We start from the raw sequence: 14,706 nt of genomic DNA, 5'->3' as shown, positions 1-14,706 counted from the left end.
AATGTTCATGCATTATCAACTTTTTTCTTTTTAGTTGATAACGGATGAACACTTGTTTATCAAAAGCAGCCAATAGCATCTGAAGATGGCTTTTAAAGCCCGAAACCGGTTATGACTGTATCACAAAAACGTGACGGCGTCAAATTAGAAAAAAAAATAAACAATAAGTCAATCACCATCTCCGGAATTTTTTTTTTTTTAATCGGGCATTATCTTTAGGAGCAGGGAATAAAAAATATATGTTTCTTCCCACAATGGGTCCGTGATCCAACTATGAAGCCAGGTGGATCTGATTGACACAATGAAAGGCAATGCGACTGCTGGTAATGGGGCTGTTCTTGTAAATTAGTGCTCTAGGTATGAGTTTAAGGTGCATGTTTTTCTTTTTAATTGACTTCTGTAAGAACCGTAGCAATAAACAGGACACCATGCCCAAAACAATCCCTCACATAAGCAAAGTTGTATAGACTTACGCTTCTAAATGTGTTTACGGGTACTATATGAATACGGAGAAATTTAAGTCAAAATGGTGGTATATAATTTGTAATGCACTTGAAAGAAAACAAATGATATTATTTTTGCTCGTTCTATCTGGAAGCTGCAGATTAAAGCAAATTAATTTTATTGAAAACCAAAAACAAATTTAGACTTTGGAATGTGACACGAACATCCAGGTTCGAATTTAGGCGAAAAAAAATGAATGTGTACTATCTCAGTTACTAGACCGGCCAGGCACAGACTTAAATGCATCACGCAATATAATATTTTATTGACGCCAAATTCTTCCTCAGAAGATTTATAAATATTATGAAAAGTCAATACGCATATCGGAGATGAAGGAAATCTTCTGAATGACGAAAAACTATGTACGATTTTCAATTAAGTATCTCATTTGTTTTGTTTAACAAAAGTACCTTCTCATGACGATCAACCATGGAGAAATACAGAGACAAAATGGGACTTAAAAACTGCAGTAATGTGCTATTATAATTCCTGTTTGTACAATAATTAGGACAGAAAGATGACAGAGTTCCAATTTTCGCGCTCTTAAGCGCCCCTGGAATCTTACGCTATCGCTAACAGATATAAAAAACATAAATCACACTGGCTCCATACAATAATATACTAGTGAAAGAAAAAATGGTTCAAATGGCTCTAAGCACTATGGGACTTAACATCTGAGGTCATCAGTCCCCTAGAACTTAGAACTAATTAAACCTAACTAACCTAAGGACGTCACACACATCCATGCCCGGGGCAGGATTCGAACCTGCGACCGCAGCGGTCGCGCGGTTCCAGACTGAAGCGCTTAGAACCGCTCGGCCACACCGCCCGGCATCTACACATCCAAACAGTTGGAATGTTATCGTCCAAACTTGGCTGAAAACACATTGTGCTAACTTATGTAGTTTTGTTCTCTTTAAGGACTCAGTTTTCTCTTCACCATGAATAAGTCTTTTGCTTTACTTTCTTTCTTTCTACCCAAAAATGAAACTGTTCCAGTCTTTACTATTGTGACTTCGTTGAGTATGGCACAAATAATAAAAAAATCCTAATTACTATATCTTGCCCTAAATTATGGGTGTTTAACATTTGGGAGTTTAATCACGTTAATTCATCCTTTCTCGGTTAGGACGGATGCGACCTGAAAGGTGACTTCATTTTCAGTCCCTCTGCTTTGCTTGTCGGCTTATTAGGCATTAGTAAATTCAGTACCTCTCCTAAAATATCAAATATCTATCATAATTCCGTAACTGCACTACAGCCCCAGCACTAACTGTGTCTGTGCATAACACAAAATATTTCTCCATTTCTTTCTCAAATTCAGTCTTTTGATTCTGTAATTAACTACTTAATAAGCTGAGTCTTTTTCCAAAAGCACTCTGTAATCGCGAAGAGATTAAATCTTTACGTGTTTTGTTAGACAAAGCCTCCCTCTCAGTACATTTCAGTTCTTTTCCTTATGTCCAGCATTGAAACAGTATCTCCGTTACACTTCAACACTATCCATGCATTTGCAATTTGTCTGCTTTTTTTCTCCATATTGCCTTATCTACAAAGCATACCCTATTGTTTCTCACGCTTCCTCTTCTACAGATTTGGTTCCTTCCGCTGCTATTCATTTCTGCTAAATGTCGTTACTCACATTTTACGAGAAAAGGAATAACAAAGAAATTACATTATACAATGTTAATTACAATGACATTTTTGAACTATCACATATTCAGTACTATATGTTATATACCTTACTTATTACAGTAATTACTGTATGTTATTATTATTATCATTATTATTATTATTATTATTGATGCTATGTACTGTTAATCTTGTCAGTTGAAATAAATCCATAAATAAATCATTATACAGGGTGTCCCAGCTATCTTGTCCACCCAAAATATCTCTGGAACAATAACAGCTATGGGAAAACGACTTTCACCGGTATCAATGTAGGGCTGGGGCCCATGAATGTACATATTTGGAAACATTCTAAAACGAAAGCATATGTGTTTTTTAACACAAACTTATGTTTTTCTTCAGCAATCCATAGCATGACAAAGCACATACACAATGGCGTTGATTGCATCGCAATATTCCCATTACATCCCGAGATATTGAGACGCGAAGTTGACGCTTGAAACACCCGACATGCGCTGCTAGCGCACGTCCTGAGGCTCATGCGTGAACCCCATGCTGCCCGTAATCGCGATGTGATTGACATGTGTAATCACACCTCCATACTTATCAAGAGGTCCGAAACGAATAATACGGTCTGCTGCCATCAACTCTCATAAGAACATAATGGTTTCCCTCTTGCACGTTTTACGTATCTACGTACACAATACGAACCAGTACCGATCGGTGTACACCCGTCAGGTTGTCTTATTTATCCTGCACACCCAAAATAAGGTATATCTAATGCGTTATATGACCCATTGTGCCTGTCGCGCAGGGCCTGGCTCTACCTAGTCAAGTGTCCAACGTAGTTCCCACTAGTGCCACAGTTACCACTTCGCCTTGTTTATGATTTGCGACCCATGCAAACTCCTGTACTCCACCACCCTCCGAGCATCCCATTTGTTGTTGCTTTGGCGTGCAGTACACCGCTTGACAGTGTAGTCGTGCATCAGAGTAATCTAGTGACGGCACGGAGGTAGTACATATTGTGAATAAACATTGTGTTGTAGAACTTATACTGTACAGTATAATGTACACACATGAAGATATGGTAGAAATGCTCCTGATCTATGGGGAATGTACGTTGACGGGAAATACGTTATGAGATTGCTTGTTTGTTGATAGTACTGTTAGCGAACATTATGATTATTATGTCTGTTTTCTACCCTACTCTACACACCTGTGCTGTGCCCTGTTGTAGGTGGACGAAATGCTGTTCAGGCAGAACGACTGTACAGAAGACGATTCCCTGCAAGCCATCGCCTTCGCGCCGGATGTTTGGTCGTCTCACATCTCGTCTACGTGGAACGGGAAGCTTAAATCCAAGACCTCGACATCGTCCTAGAACACGCACAGATGAACGTGCTGAAGTTGCTGTGCTCGCTACCATAGCTGTGAATCCTCAAATCAGCACACGTCAAATTGAACGTGAAGTTGGTGTGTCGAAATCAAGTGCACAGCGTATTCTTAAACGTCATAAATTTCATCCTTACCATGTTCATTTACACCAGGATCTTCATGGAAATGACTTCCGCAATAGGGTAACATTGTGTCGGTGGGCTCAGCAAAAACTTCTGACTAATCCAAATTTTTTTGCAGATGTTCTCTTTACCGACGAGGCATCATTCTCGAACAAAGGAATTGTCAATATGAGGAATATGCATTATTGGTCCGCAGACAATCCAAAATGGCTCCGTCAGGTAGAGCATCAACGTCCGTGGAAAGTTAATGTTTGGTGTGGCATTATTGGAGATACCATTATCGGACCTTTCTTTATAAATGGCATCCAAAATGGCAGACAATACTCCAGATTTATACGACACAATCTTCCTGTTCTCTTGGACACCGTACCTCTGAACCGGAGAAAGGTCATGTGGTATCAAATGGCTCTGAGCACTATGGGACTCAACTGCTGTGGTCATTAGTCCCCCAGAACTTAGAACTACTTAAACCTAACTAACCTAAGGACATCACACACACCCATGCCCGAGGCAGGATTCGAACCTGCGACCGTAGCAGCAGCGCGGCTCCGGACTGGAGCGCCTAGAACCGCATGGCCACCGCGGCCGGCCATGTGGTATCAGCATGACGGATGCCCTGCACATAACGCCTTACGAGCACGACGACTTCTGAACCGTAAGTTCCCTGGTAGGTGGATTGCACGAGGTGGCCCAGTTAGGTGGCCTGCCCGATCTCCGGACCTTACACCGCTGGATTATTTTCTTTGGGGAGCAGTGAAGGATGCTGTTTACCAACATGAACCAACAACACCAGAGGACATGAAGCAACGCATTATTAATGCTTGTACAGCCATCAAAGAGGAAAGAGTAGCACGAAGTAGGGCATCCTTCATCCGCAGAGTGACCCTATGTATGCAAGCCAATGGGCATCACTTTGAGCATGATATGTGAACGATATGTTTAGTATGAAGTGCTGGTATCACAGTGGAAGTTTCTACAAAGGGTCATTTTACCCAGTGATGTTAAGACACATTTGTTTGCAAGAATTTGTCATTTAACGCATTATATAAACATAACATTAATAATTATGTGATAATAAAACTAATTGGATAAACATGTTTACATTCATCTTCTATGTCCTACCTGAACTTCCCAAATCAAAACACTTTTACCTAAACAACGATAAAACTTTTAGTCCACTTGCTCGTTTCACTAAAACCATCAACATGAATTTTACTATTACGAGTAAATGATTAACTGTCACTTGCGCTATATTTACAATAAAGTAAAGTTTTAACGTTGAACGGCATTACCTTTTTAGTAACGGATTAACGATAAGCGAAGTTAACTTTGTGACTAACGTTGCGGTACACAGATATGTTACAGAACCGCATCACCCCTAGCCTATGGGATAAATACCTGCTGGAATGTACGACGTTAATGCAGGATGGCAGCAGACCGTATTGTTCGTTTCGGACCTCTTGATAAGTATGGAGGTGTGATTACACATGTCAATCACATCGCGATTACGGGCAGCATGGGGTTCACGCCTGAGCCTCAGGACGTGCCCTAGCAGCGCATGTCGGGCGTTTCAAGCGCCAACTTCGCGTCTCAATATCTCGGGATGTAATGGGAATATTGCGATGCAATCAACGCCATTGTGTATGTGCTTTGTCATGCTATGGATTGCTGAAGAAAAAATATAGGAGGTCCATTTAAAAAAACATAAGTTTGTGTTAAAAAACACATATGCTTTCGTTTTAGAATGTTTCCAAATATGTGCATTCATGGGCCCCAGCCCTACATTGATACCGGTGAAAGTCGTTTTCCCATAGCCGTTATTGTTCCAGAGATATTTTGGGTGGACAAGATAGCTGGGACACCCTGTATACTCAACCCTGTGTAGTCGTTAATTCTTTCTTAAAAGAAATTCGTATTTACCGGCCACCAAGAGTTGCTGATAACACAGATCTTTTTTTGCTACCAATTTCCACCACAATGGTCACCATCAGACAAGATAAGATTGTCGTCTGATCATGATAATTATGATGTAAACTGGTAGCCAATAAAGATTTGTTTCATCTGTAACTCCTGTTAATGCATAAATATTACTTTTTTTTAAATATATATGAGCTATAAGGCACTAACTGCAACAACATGTTAACATTTTGACTCGCCAGTTTTAAAGTCTTCTGCTGTCAGACACATTTGATGCCATGTACTCATGTGTGTTTTGGCAGGTATTTGTCTGTCCCAAAAAAACTGTAAGGTGGCATGGTCTCCTGACCTTAATTCCTTACATATTCCGTCCTCACAATCGTATTCTGCACATCAAGACGTTTCATTCGAACCCAAACTCTGTAAGGTAGGGTCAATATTGTATGAATTCATGTAAGTGATATACAAATCTAATAAGTAAATCGCAAGTGTGCACAGAGGTTGAAAAAGTCGAGGCTGGCGTACACAACATGACGGCCACAGGAATTTTCGTTCTAAGGAGGTGGCCAGCCTGTTGGGAGGCCTGTCCCTTCAGAGGGGTGGGTTGGCACACACCTACTTCGGCCAGAATGACCGCCCAGAGAGAGGGCAGCTTTTGCCAGAGCAAAAGGATAACAACCGTCGTGTTTGACTTAAAAGCAAATTCTACTACATTGTGTGGGAGTGACCAGAAGACGCATTTTTTGATGGACCAACTGCATACTTATGGAGTTCTCACAGGAGGGCAGTATATGCCTAATGGAGATGCTACATCTTTCTGCATTGGTCGACTTAAACGAAACGCCATTCTCCCATTTAAAAGAGCAACACAGATTGGCGGAATATTTCGGATACAAAGAGCTAGAGGAGTGAGGGAAGACAGCGAATGATATACCCTTGCAACTTTTTCGGAAAAAGGGGCTGTTCCGTTGACGCTCTTGGAGTTGGAACACGTAACGAGAGTGAGTCAAGGAACAAAGTCTTTCCTCAGTACTTCACTGGGAGAGAATCTCTCCCTCTGGGAGCTCTCCTTGCCAATACAAGAATTTTATGATACCAATTTGACTGACTAATAAATTAATTAATTAACCCCTTCCTATCTGAGAAACATCTCTCCCCACCCCCACCTGGAAATAGGTGAAAGTAAAACTCAGTTGATTGGTCATTTTGCAGGCAATCGATTGCAGTTATCGGATATTGTTCCAACAATTTAGAAATTGTGTGGAATATTGCTTATTTAAACAATTTATGGGATACAAGGCGATGTATGTAATGAAGTTATTATTTAGAAAATTTGACTGGAAATCGATTGCAGTGTATGGAATATTGTTTAAACATTTTAGACAATATGTGGAGTATTGATTATTTAAACAATTTATGTGATACAAGTCGGTGTTTGGAATATAGTTTATTCATTTATTTAAAGAATTTACCAGGAAATCGATTGCAGTATGTGAAAGATTTCAATAGTTATGATGCTTTTCACTCCTGTTATGTTAGGAAACATGTAATTACTCTATTGCAGACCACTTAAACTTATTTGAAAAACTGTCTCGTTTCTGGCGATGTGCACACGCTGCCCACAGGCTACAAAGCCCTGTTAAGTAACATGCTAGTCTCTGGACAAAAGTGTCAGATGGCGGCAATTCTCTGATATTGATACTCGAGAAATTCATGTTGAAACACATGCTCCTTCTCTCAAGAGGCCACCCCGTGTCATGTGCCACTGCTCGACCTGCATGTGCCATTCATCACATTCTGATTGAATACAACCAAACCTGTATTTACCTGGTAAATCCCCAGCTGTGGATTTCTTGGAAGTATTTCCTCACTCTATCAGACTGGCTGGCTAATTAATTAAATCGATACCCTTTAGTGTGGAACAGGTTATCCTTGCTTCCTACTGGTGTACACTAGGATTGGAATATTTGGCAGAATTAGATCCTGCAAACATCCAGGTTGCAGGTGACAACAGTGGGAGGAGCCACTGGTGTTTCCAAAGTCCCTCCAGCATGCCCTGACTCTGGGCAACCTGCGCATTTGCCAAGATGTGAGAACGTTTTTCAGGTATGTTACATGATTGGAATGAAGAAAAAGTATCGCCATTATTTAATTATTCCACACACACTGCAACCGATTTGCTGACAAATTCTTTAAGTAAACTATATTCGATATACTACCTTGTATCCCGTAAATTGTTTAAACAAAAAGTATTTCATATACTTCAGTCAATTTCCCGACAAGTTCTTTAAATAAATAAATGAACTGTGTTCCAAACATGCCTTGTATCCGATAAATTGTTCAAATAAACAATATTTCACACATTGTCTAAACTGTTTAAACAATATTCCATAAAAATTGCTGTCCCTTTCCCACAAATTTCTTTAAATAAGTAAATAAACTATATTGCATACATTGCTTTCTATCCCATAAATTGTTTAAATAAACAATGTCTGAACTGTTTAGACAACATTCCATAGACTGCAATGGATTTCCTGCCAAATGACCAACTAGCTAAATGTTTTTTCTCCCAATTTCCAGGTTTGGGGGGGGGGGGGGGTTCCAGAGGTGGAAGAGTTAATTAATTGATCGATTTAATTAATTAATCAATCAAATTTATATCAAAAGTGTGCTTGTATTGGCGATGTAGTTCCCAGAGGGGTTGGAAAAGAGGAGAGTGTTTGGGAGGCAGAGGGGAGGGAAGGGAGGAGGTTTCTTGGAGAACCACTTAACCAAACAATAGGTTAAGGACCTGTCAATTAAAAGGACAGATTATCCCCAGGGGGCCATAATCCACTTAGCAGAACAATAGGTTAACGTCCAGTCAATCAAAAGAGAACTACAAGTTTGCCCCTGAAGTAGGCAACCCACAATGTGGGTAAATGCTGGTCTTGTCCCACTACTTTTGTTTAGCAAAGGCGATTCGACTTGTGTTAAACAAAAGGGCACATTTGAAGAGACTGGATTATGGTCAGATAGTTGCTTGCTTGCGCCGCATCTGTGTGGTGCTGCTTTGTATAAAATGCCATTTATTTTCTGGAGATACTTTGCAGTCGTTTTCAACGTGAGCAGTATTAATTCCTTGTTCGGGTTCACGGTTTCATTACATCTAGTGGGAATCAATATCCAATTCCTGTTCAGTCATCTGGGCTTGTATCTGTGTCATGTAATTGCTAGTCCATTAATTAAATAATATCATGGATGTTAATACGAATATACGAAGATTTTGCTTGCCTTTAATATATGTATGGTCGATTGAATGGCACTTGTATGTGAACTAAGACATTTTGTATTCATTTTCTGAATTATGTGTAGTCAGTATTCATATATTTCGGGATTCCTGCGAACTTATTTTTTACTTCTCTCATCACTATTCAAAACTTTACATATGGTCACATAAAGGCCATGTTCTCAAACCAACTAAGTTTTGCTTTCCCGGGCATGGCGTTAAACTGCGTCCAAAACCGAGTGACCACCGGTATAAGTGGTCCCCTTCTACCAATGCCAACAACCTCCTTGTAGGGCGGATGAGTGGGTAAAGGATAGGGCACTCTGTTGTCCTTGGGATGAAAAATCGCCTCTGAAGGCGGAAGAACCAGATTTGCATCAGAATGTGGAAGGCAACGAGAAACCACCACATTAAAGATCCTATGGATTTCTCTAGTTACACATCATGGTTGTGTTCAAAGCTAAATTTTCCGGAGTTTCAAGTCCCCCAATCGGATCTCCTTGGAGGGCAGTTTTGAGCAACGCTGTCACAAAGAAGAGATTATCATTTGAAAAGCACTGCCAAGATGGTTGTCAACATACGGAACGGATAGGAACCAGAAGAAGAAGAATACACAGGTACTTCAAGCAGAGAGTATAAACTGCATTCAACATTTATGGCACTCTCTTATTTTTAAATTAGATTTTCTGCTAGCTAAATTACGTCGTGTTGCAGAGGAACTTCAAGGCATGTGTTTGCGTCGACGAAAACTTCGATATTTTACTATCATGCTATCTAAAATAGTTTCAGTTTATTAGGTACTGTGGGGTACACACTTGCATTGCACGAATTATAGTTATAAGGCGTAAATGAGAGATATAGATAGCGAGTAGGTACAAGACATCTTTTGCAAGGATTTTGGTTTATGTTTTGTTTTTGTGTACCCTCCCCCTCCCCTTCATTATTCTGTTGCGCTCCGACAACGCTCCTTGTCTCTAGGAAATAAAAGTACAGTTACTAAGACTGCCTGTATTCACGTATGAGTCAGATTTTATGAGAATGGGAGTCTTTCAGAGCACCGAAAGCCGGGGTCATAGTCTCTTACGAACTAACAGTTTAAAATACAAAGCACTGACAGGCTTTCAAGTTCCTTTTGTAAATATCACCCCTTTCAACAACTGGTATACGTCGGTTACTGGCTATTTCTTATATTAAATCTAATGAATTTCACAGACTATTAAAATCAAGGTTCTGCGTTCAACAATCTTGGAAATTTTCTTTAAATCTACTCAAAGACAAGTGAATTACCACGACACATTAAAGGAATGGAAGAAGAAAGACTTCCAAGAAGAACTCTAGAATGGACAGAATCTGGAAGTAGACTAATTGGAAGAGCGCGATAGAGAGTTAGGTGGAAGATGATGTGAACCGAAATGGAAAGCAGTGGGAGGTAATGCGAGCGGTAGACTGTGGGAGAAAAGAGAGACTTGGAGGAGGCTTTGTGGACGACCTGCATAAGCAGAAATGTTTCAGGAGGAAGATGAATATCTTTACTTTTTTCCCAGTATTACTGCTCCTATCTTTTGTTTGTTTGTAGCTTTTGTTCGTAGCTATATAAAAATTTGCTTCTATCAATCTCATTCTCTTATTCTCCTTTGTCCTTCCTCCTCCATACAACTATATTTTCATTTATTCTGTTTCTCCTTTCTAAATAGCTAATTAGTGTAATGTGTTGCTGGGTTTTGGAAGTTTTCTGACAACTTTTTATGGGAAAAGGAAACAATTTTGTTAATCCATTGTGGATTGTAACGATAATAACAATAACTGTGAAAGACGGTTGTATGTAAAAAGACAATAACTAATGAAAAATAAATGAACAGTAGCACAACCATTTTGTATCGATCATGATAGAAAACTTGGGCTCGTGACTTGTGTAGAGAAGCGAAGCTACATTAAGTCACTGGCTAAAGCGGTCAAACTGCAGTAGTATAAGATGCGGAGCTGGAGGCAGTCCAGTTAGTAAGTATAGTTCATAGGCCAGCCCAAACCAGAAGCGAGCCAAAGCCACCACAAGCCAAGTCCATAGTGCCAAGAGAGGAGTAAAATATTTTTTGTTGATTTTGTTTCACAGCCCTTATAAGTTGTATAAATGACATCATGTGACTACTTAACCTGCTGTTACCATTTGTTCTTTACTGTGCAACTGGTTTTGGCCATAGACCATTTTCCAGCACTTTTTGTACACTTGTCATGGACACACGAAAATTTGTGACGAAAAGAGTGTTTGAAAACTGTAGGGAAAACAGAAGAAATTCTTACAGGTTTTTATTCACAGCAAAGGGTTAAATATACACAATGTCAAAATTATAACATTTATAATTTTTTGAAACATTGTCCCAGGAAACAGAGATGTAATACTACTGTAATTTATTTAGTAAACACAGTCGTGGTCGCATATAGGTTGTTACTTTTTATTTGTGGATGACCAGTTTCGCTCTGCTACAGAGATCGTTAGCCGATCTACATTCCTTGGTCATAGTAGGAATCGCTGGCGAGGCGTACGCCCGTCCGTGCTGGCGTCGAGGACACTATTCACATTTTCGTGTAAGCATGGCGTGCAAAGTAGTGCTGGAAAATAGTTTCTGTCCAAAACGGTTGTACAGTCTCTAGCTCTACATATGATAAAAATGTATGTATGGAAGTATTTATGTTCCACATCACCTCCTAAACTACTGGACTAATTTCAAAGCGACTTGTTACTCGTCTCCTTTACTATTTGAAAAGTGGGTGAGAACCACTTTCATCTCCAAGGAGTGGGGGGTGAAGTAGAAACATAACTGACCGCTCGCAAAGGTCCCAACTATATTTGTGCTGAATCTCAGAATGCGAACACTAAGTGACTTGCAACAAACGTCACGCATAAATCGAAACCCTTAGGAAACTTTTCCTCGCTGACCCCCCTCCCCCACCCTCAGATTTACAAAAGGTTAAAAGTTTAGTCCTTACTAAAATCTCGCTATTCATGCAGCAAAAAATGCATCATGCATAATGTTTCAGTTTTTAATTTTTTTAATACTAATTGTATTCGCAAGATGTTTTGAAGTCAGTATCCCCATACGCCACTAAAAGAATCTACAAAACAACTCAAAGTTCAGCATATATGGCGTCGTAAACACTTATTATCCAGACTATACTCATCTAGTGTTTGATAATGAGGGCACTGATAATTTTTCGTTTACATGCTTAACGTCAAATACACAACACCTTAACACATTTTTAAAGTAATCAGAAGTTTGAAGCTATTTTATAGGGAGGAGTTAGATTCTGTAAAGAATCTGGAGTTCATTAGTTACTTAGTGTCTGGAAACAAGCACTTTGGATTTAAGAACTACTTGCACACATTGAGGTGGGAATGAAATGAAGGTGACGTCGAAGCGTAACTCAAGAACATTTGGAACAACTTCTACCATATTTATTAGATACATTACATATTTATTGTATTAAAATAGTGTGGAAGAAAGAGCCCCCGAACCACTACGGGTAGGGGTGCGGGTAAGAACGGGAGACGCAAAACTGTTCGAAAACGACCAGTTGGTACTTATTCCCTGTATTTAGTTGACTTTGAATGGTTTTAAAAGTTTAAAAGGAATTTATCTCTCATTTGTGCTGTAGAATATGTCAACTGGGTCGCGAGAATGATCACTGCAACGATCCAGTAGTGTTGTCAATGTATCTCGAGACCTAAGATCCAGCCACTCGGCTAAATACCCCAGATAAATTTGGCACCATCTCTGGAGTCGTATGGTGTAAAACAACAGAGTATCAAACATGTATGAACGCAATATATGTGAGATTTACGAGATGTACGTATGTCACATTCATGTTCTAACAACCCTACCACAACAAAGGTCAAAAATTAATTATGATTGTAGTGTTGCTCACGATGCTAAATATTGCATTTTCGGGCAACAACAAAGTTATATTATGTGGCAGGTGTCATTAGAGCACAGTTAATACAGTCATTTCTAGAAATAATGGATAAACAAGGCACTCATCTTTTCGTGTTTCTCACGCTGGTCTCGTTGTGAACTCATGGCTCAATCGTCGAAAATCTAGGTAGTGATGATTCCAAGCTCGGGTGCAAAGAGGCCTAGCTGTTATTCTGCGATATTCAAAAGTTTTATAGATGTGTTTCATAAACCATTCTTGAAGATTAAACTTTTGCAAGTTAGGACAATGATGATGTAAAAAAGTAATCAGCACTCCGAATTTAGGTTACACTTCTTTTTTATTACTTTTGTTGCAATATCACGTAACTCGTTCCAAAACATCACTTCACAATATAAAACATACTTGAAAATATCTTCCTCACTGTTAAAGTTCGCATTTCATAAACTGACTACAATTTGCGCCTTTTTAACATGACGATCAAAGCTTGACTCTCTAATAACCGCTTACGCGCCCAAAAATCAGAGTTACAACTACGTCAAATATCATAGTGACAAAAGAAAGAATACACATAAGAATAATATCATTGCAATTTATACATATCGATGTATCGAAGTACCTCTATATTAATGAACTCAAATCTGAATGTGTAAGTAGGCTTTTAGGTTTTTATGTTGGTAACACCACGTAGCGCTCTGTATGAAAATCACTGACTGTGCTGTGTGCAGTCTGTGTCTGGTTTGCATTGTTGGAACATTTACTATTGTAGTGTTGGGCAGTTGGATGTGAACAGCGCGTAGCGTTGCGCAGTTGGAGGTGAGCCGCCAGCAGTGGTGGATGTGGGGCGAGAGATGGCGGAGCTATGAGAGCGGATGATCTGGTCGTGTGTCCATCAGAGACAGTAAATTTGTAAGACTAGATGTCATGTACTGATATATATATTATGACTTTTGAACACTATTAAGGTCAATACATTGTTTGTTCTTTATCAAAATCTTTCATTTGCTAACTATGCCTAGCAGTAGTTAATGCCTTCAGTAGTTAGAATCTTTTATTTAGCTGGCAGTATTGGCGCTCGCTGTATTGCAGTAGTTCGAGTAATGAAGATTTTTGTGGGGTAAGTGATTCATGAAAGGTATAGGTTATTGTTAGTCAGGGCCATTCTTTTGTAGGGATTATTGAAAGTCAGAGTGCGGTGCACTAAAAATATTGTGTGTCAGTTTAGTGACGATCAGAATAAGTAAAGAGATAAATGTCTGAGTACGTTCAGTTTTGAAACTTCCTGGCAGATTAAAACTGTGTGCCCGACCGAGACTCGAACTCGGGACCTTTGCCTTTCGCGGGCAAGTGCTCTTGGTAGAGCACTTGCCCGCGAAAGGCAAAGGTCCCGAGTTCGAGTCTCGGTCGGGCACACAGTTTTAATCTGCCAGGAAGTTTCATATCAGCGCACACTCCGCTGCAGAGTGAAAATCTCATTCTGGAAACGTTCAGTTTTGCTCAGCTGTTTGAAAATCAAATAACGTAAGGGGCTTATCAGCACAGTAATTCACTGATTTTTCTAAGGAGACGTTTCAAATGTTGTCACCGAAATATGTTAACTATTTTACAGGAACACAGTAGAATATTGTTGGTATCGAGAGGTTGAGGTGAGGCGCCGTAATGGTTATGTAATTCAAGTATCATTACAATGTGACACATCTATGTCTCATGTCAACATCTTCTCCGAAGCCCCTAGGTCGACTTCCATCAAACTTGGTACACATATTACTTAGTATTTGGAAATAAATACTATGGGGGTAAAATCACCAACCACCCATTGCTGCGAAGGTGGTTGACAGAGAAGGAGGTAGGAGGACAGAACGAGGAGTGATGATTAGATGTACAGATAGGTAAGGGGGTGGAGATGGATAGATTAAGGAGAAGGAGGGGATGGTTAGC

This window comes from Schistocerca americana, chromosome 4, assembly GCF_021461395.2.
Source record: "Schistocerca americana isolate TAMUIC-IGC-003095 chromosome 4, iqSchAmer2.1, whole genome shotgun sequence".
Taxonomy (NCBI): Eukaryota; Metazoa; Arthropoda; class Insecta; order Orthoptera; family Acrididae; genus Schistocerca; species Schistocerca americana.
The sequence above is the reverse complement of the archived record's forward strand: the minus strand, read 5'-3'. Positions refer to the sequence as shown.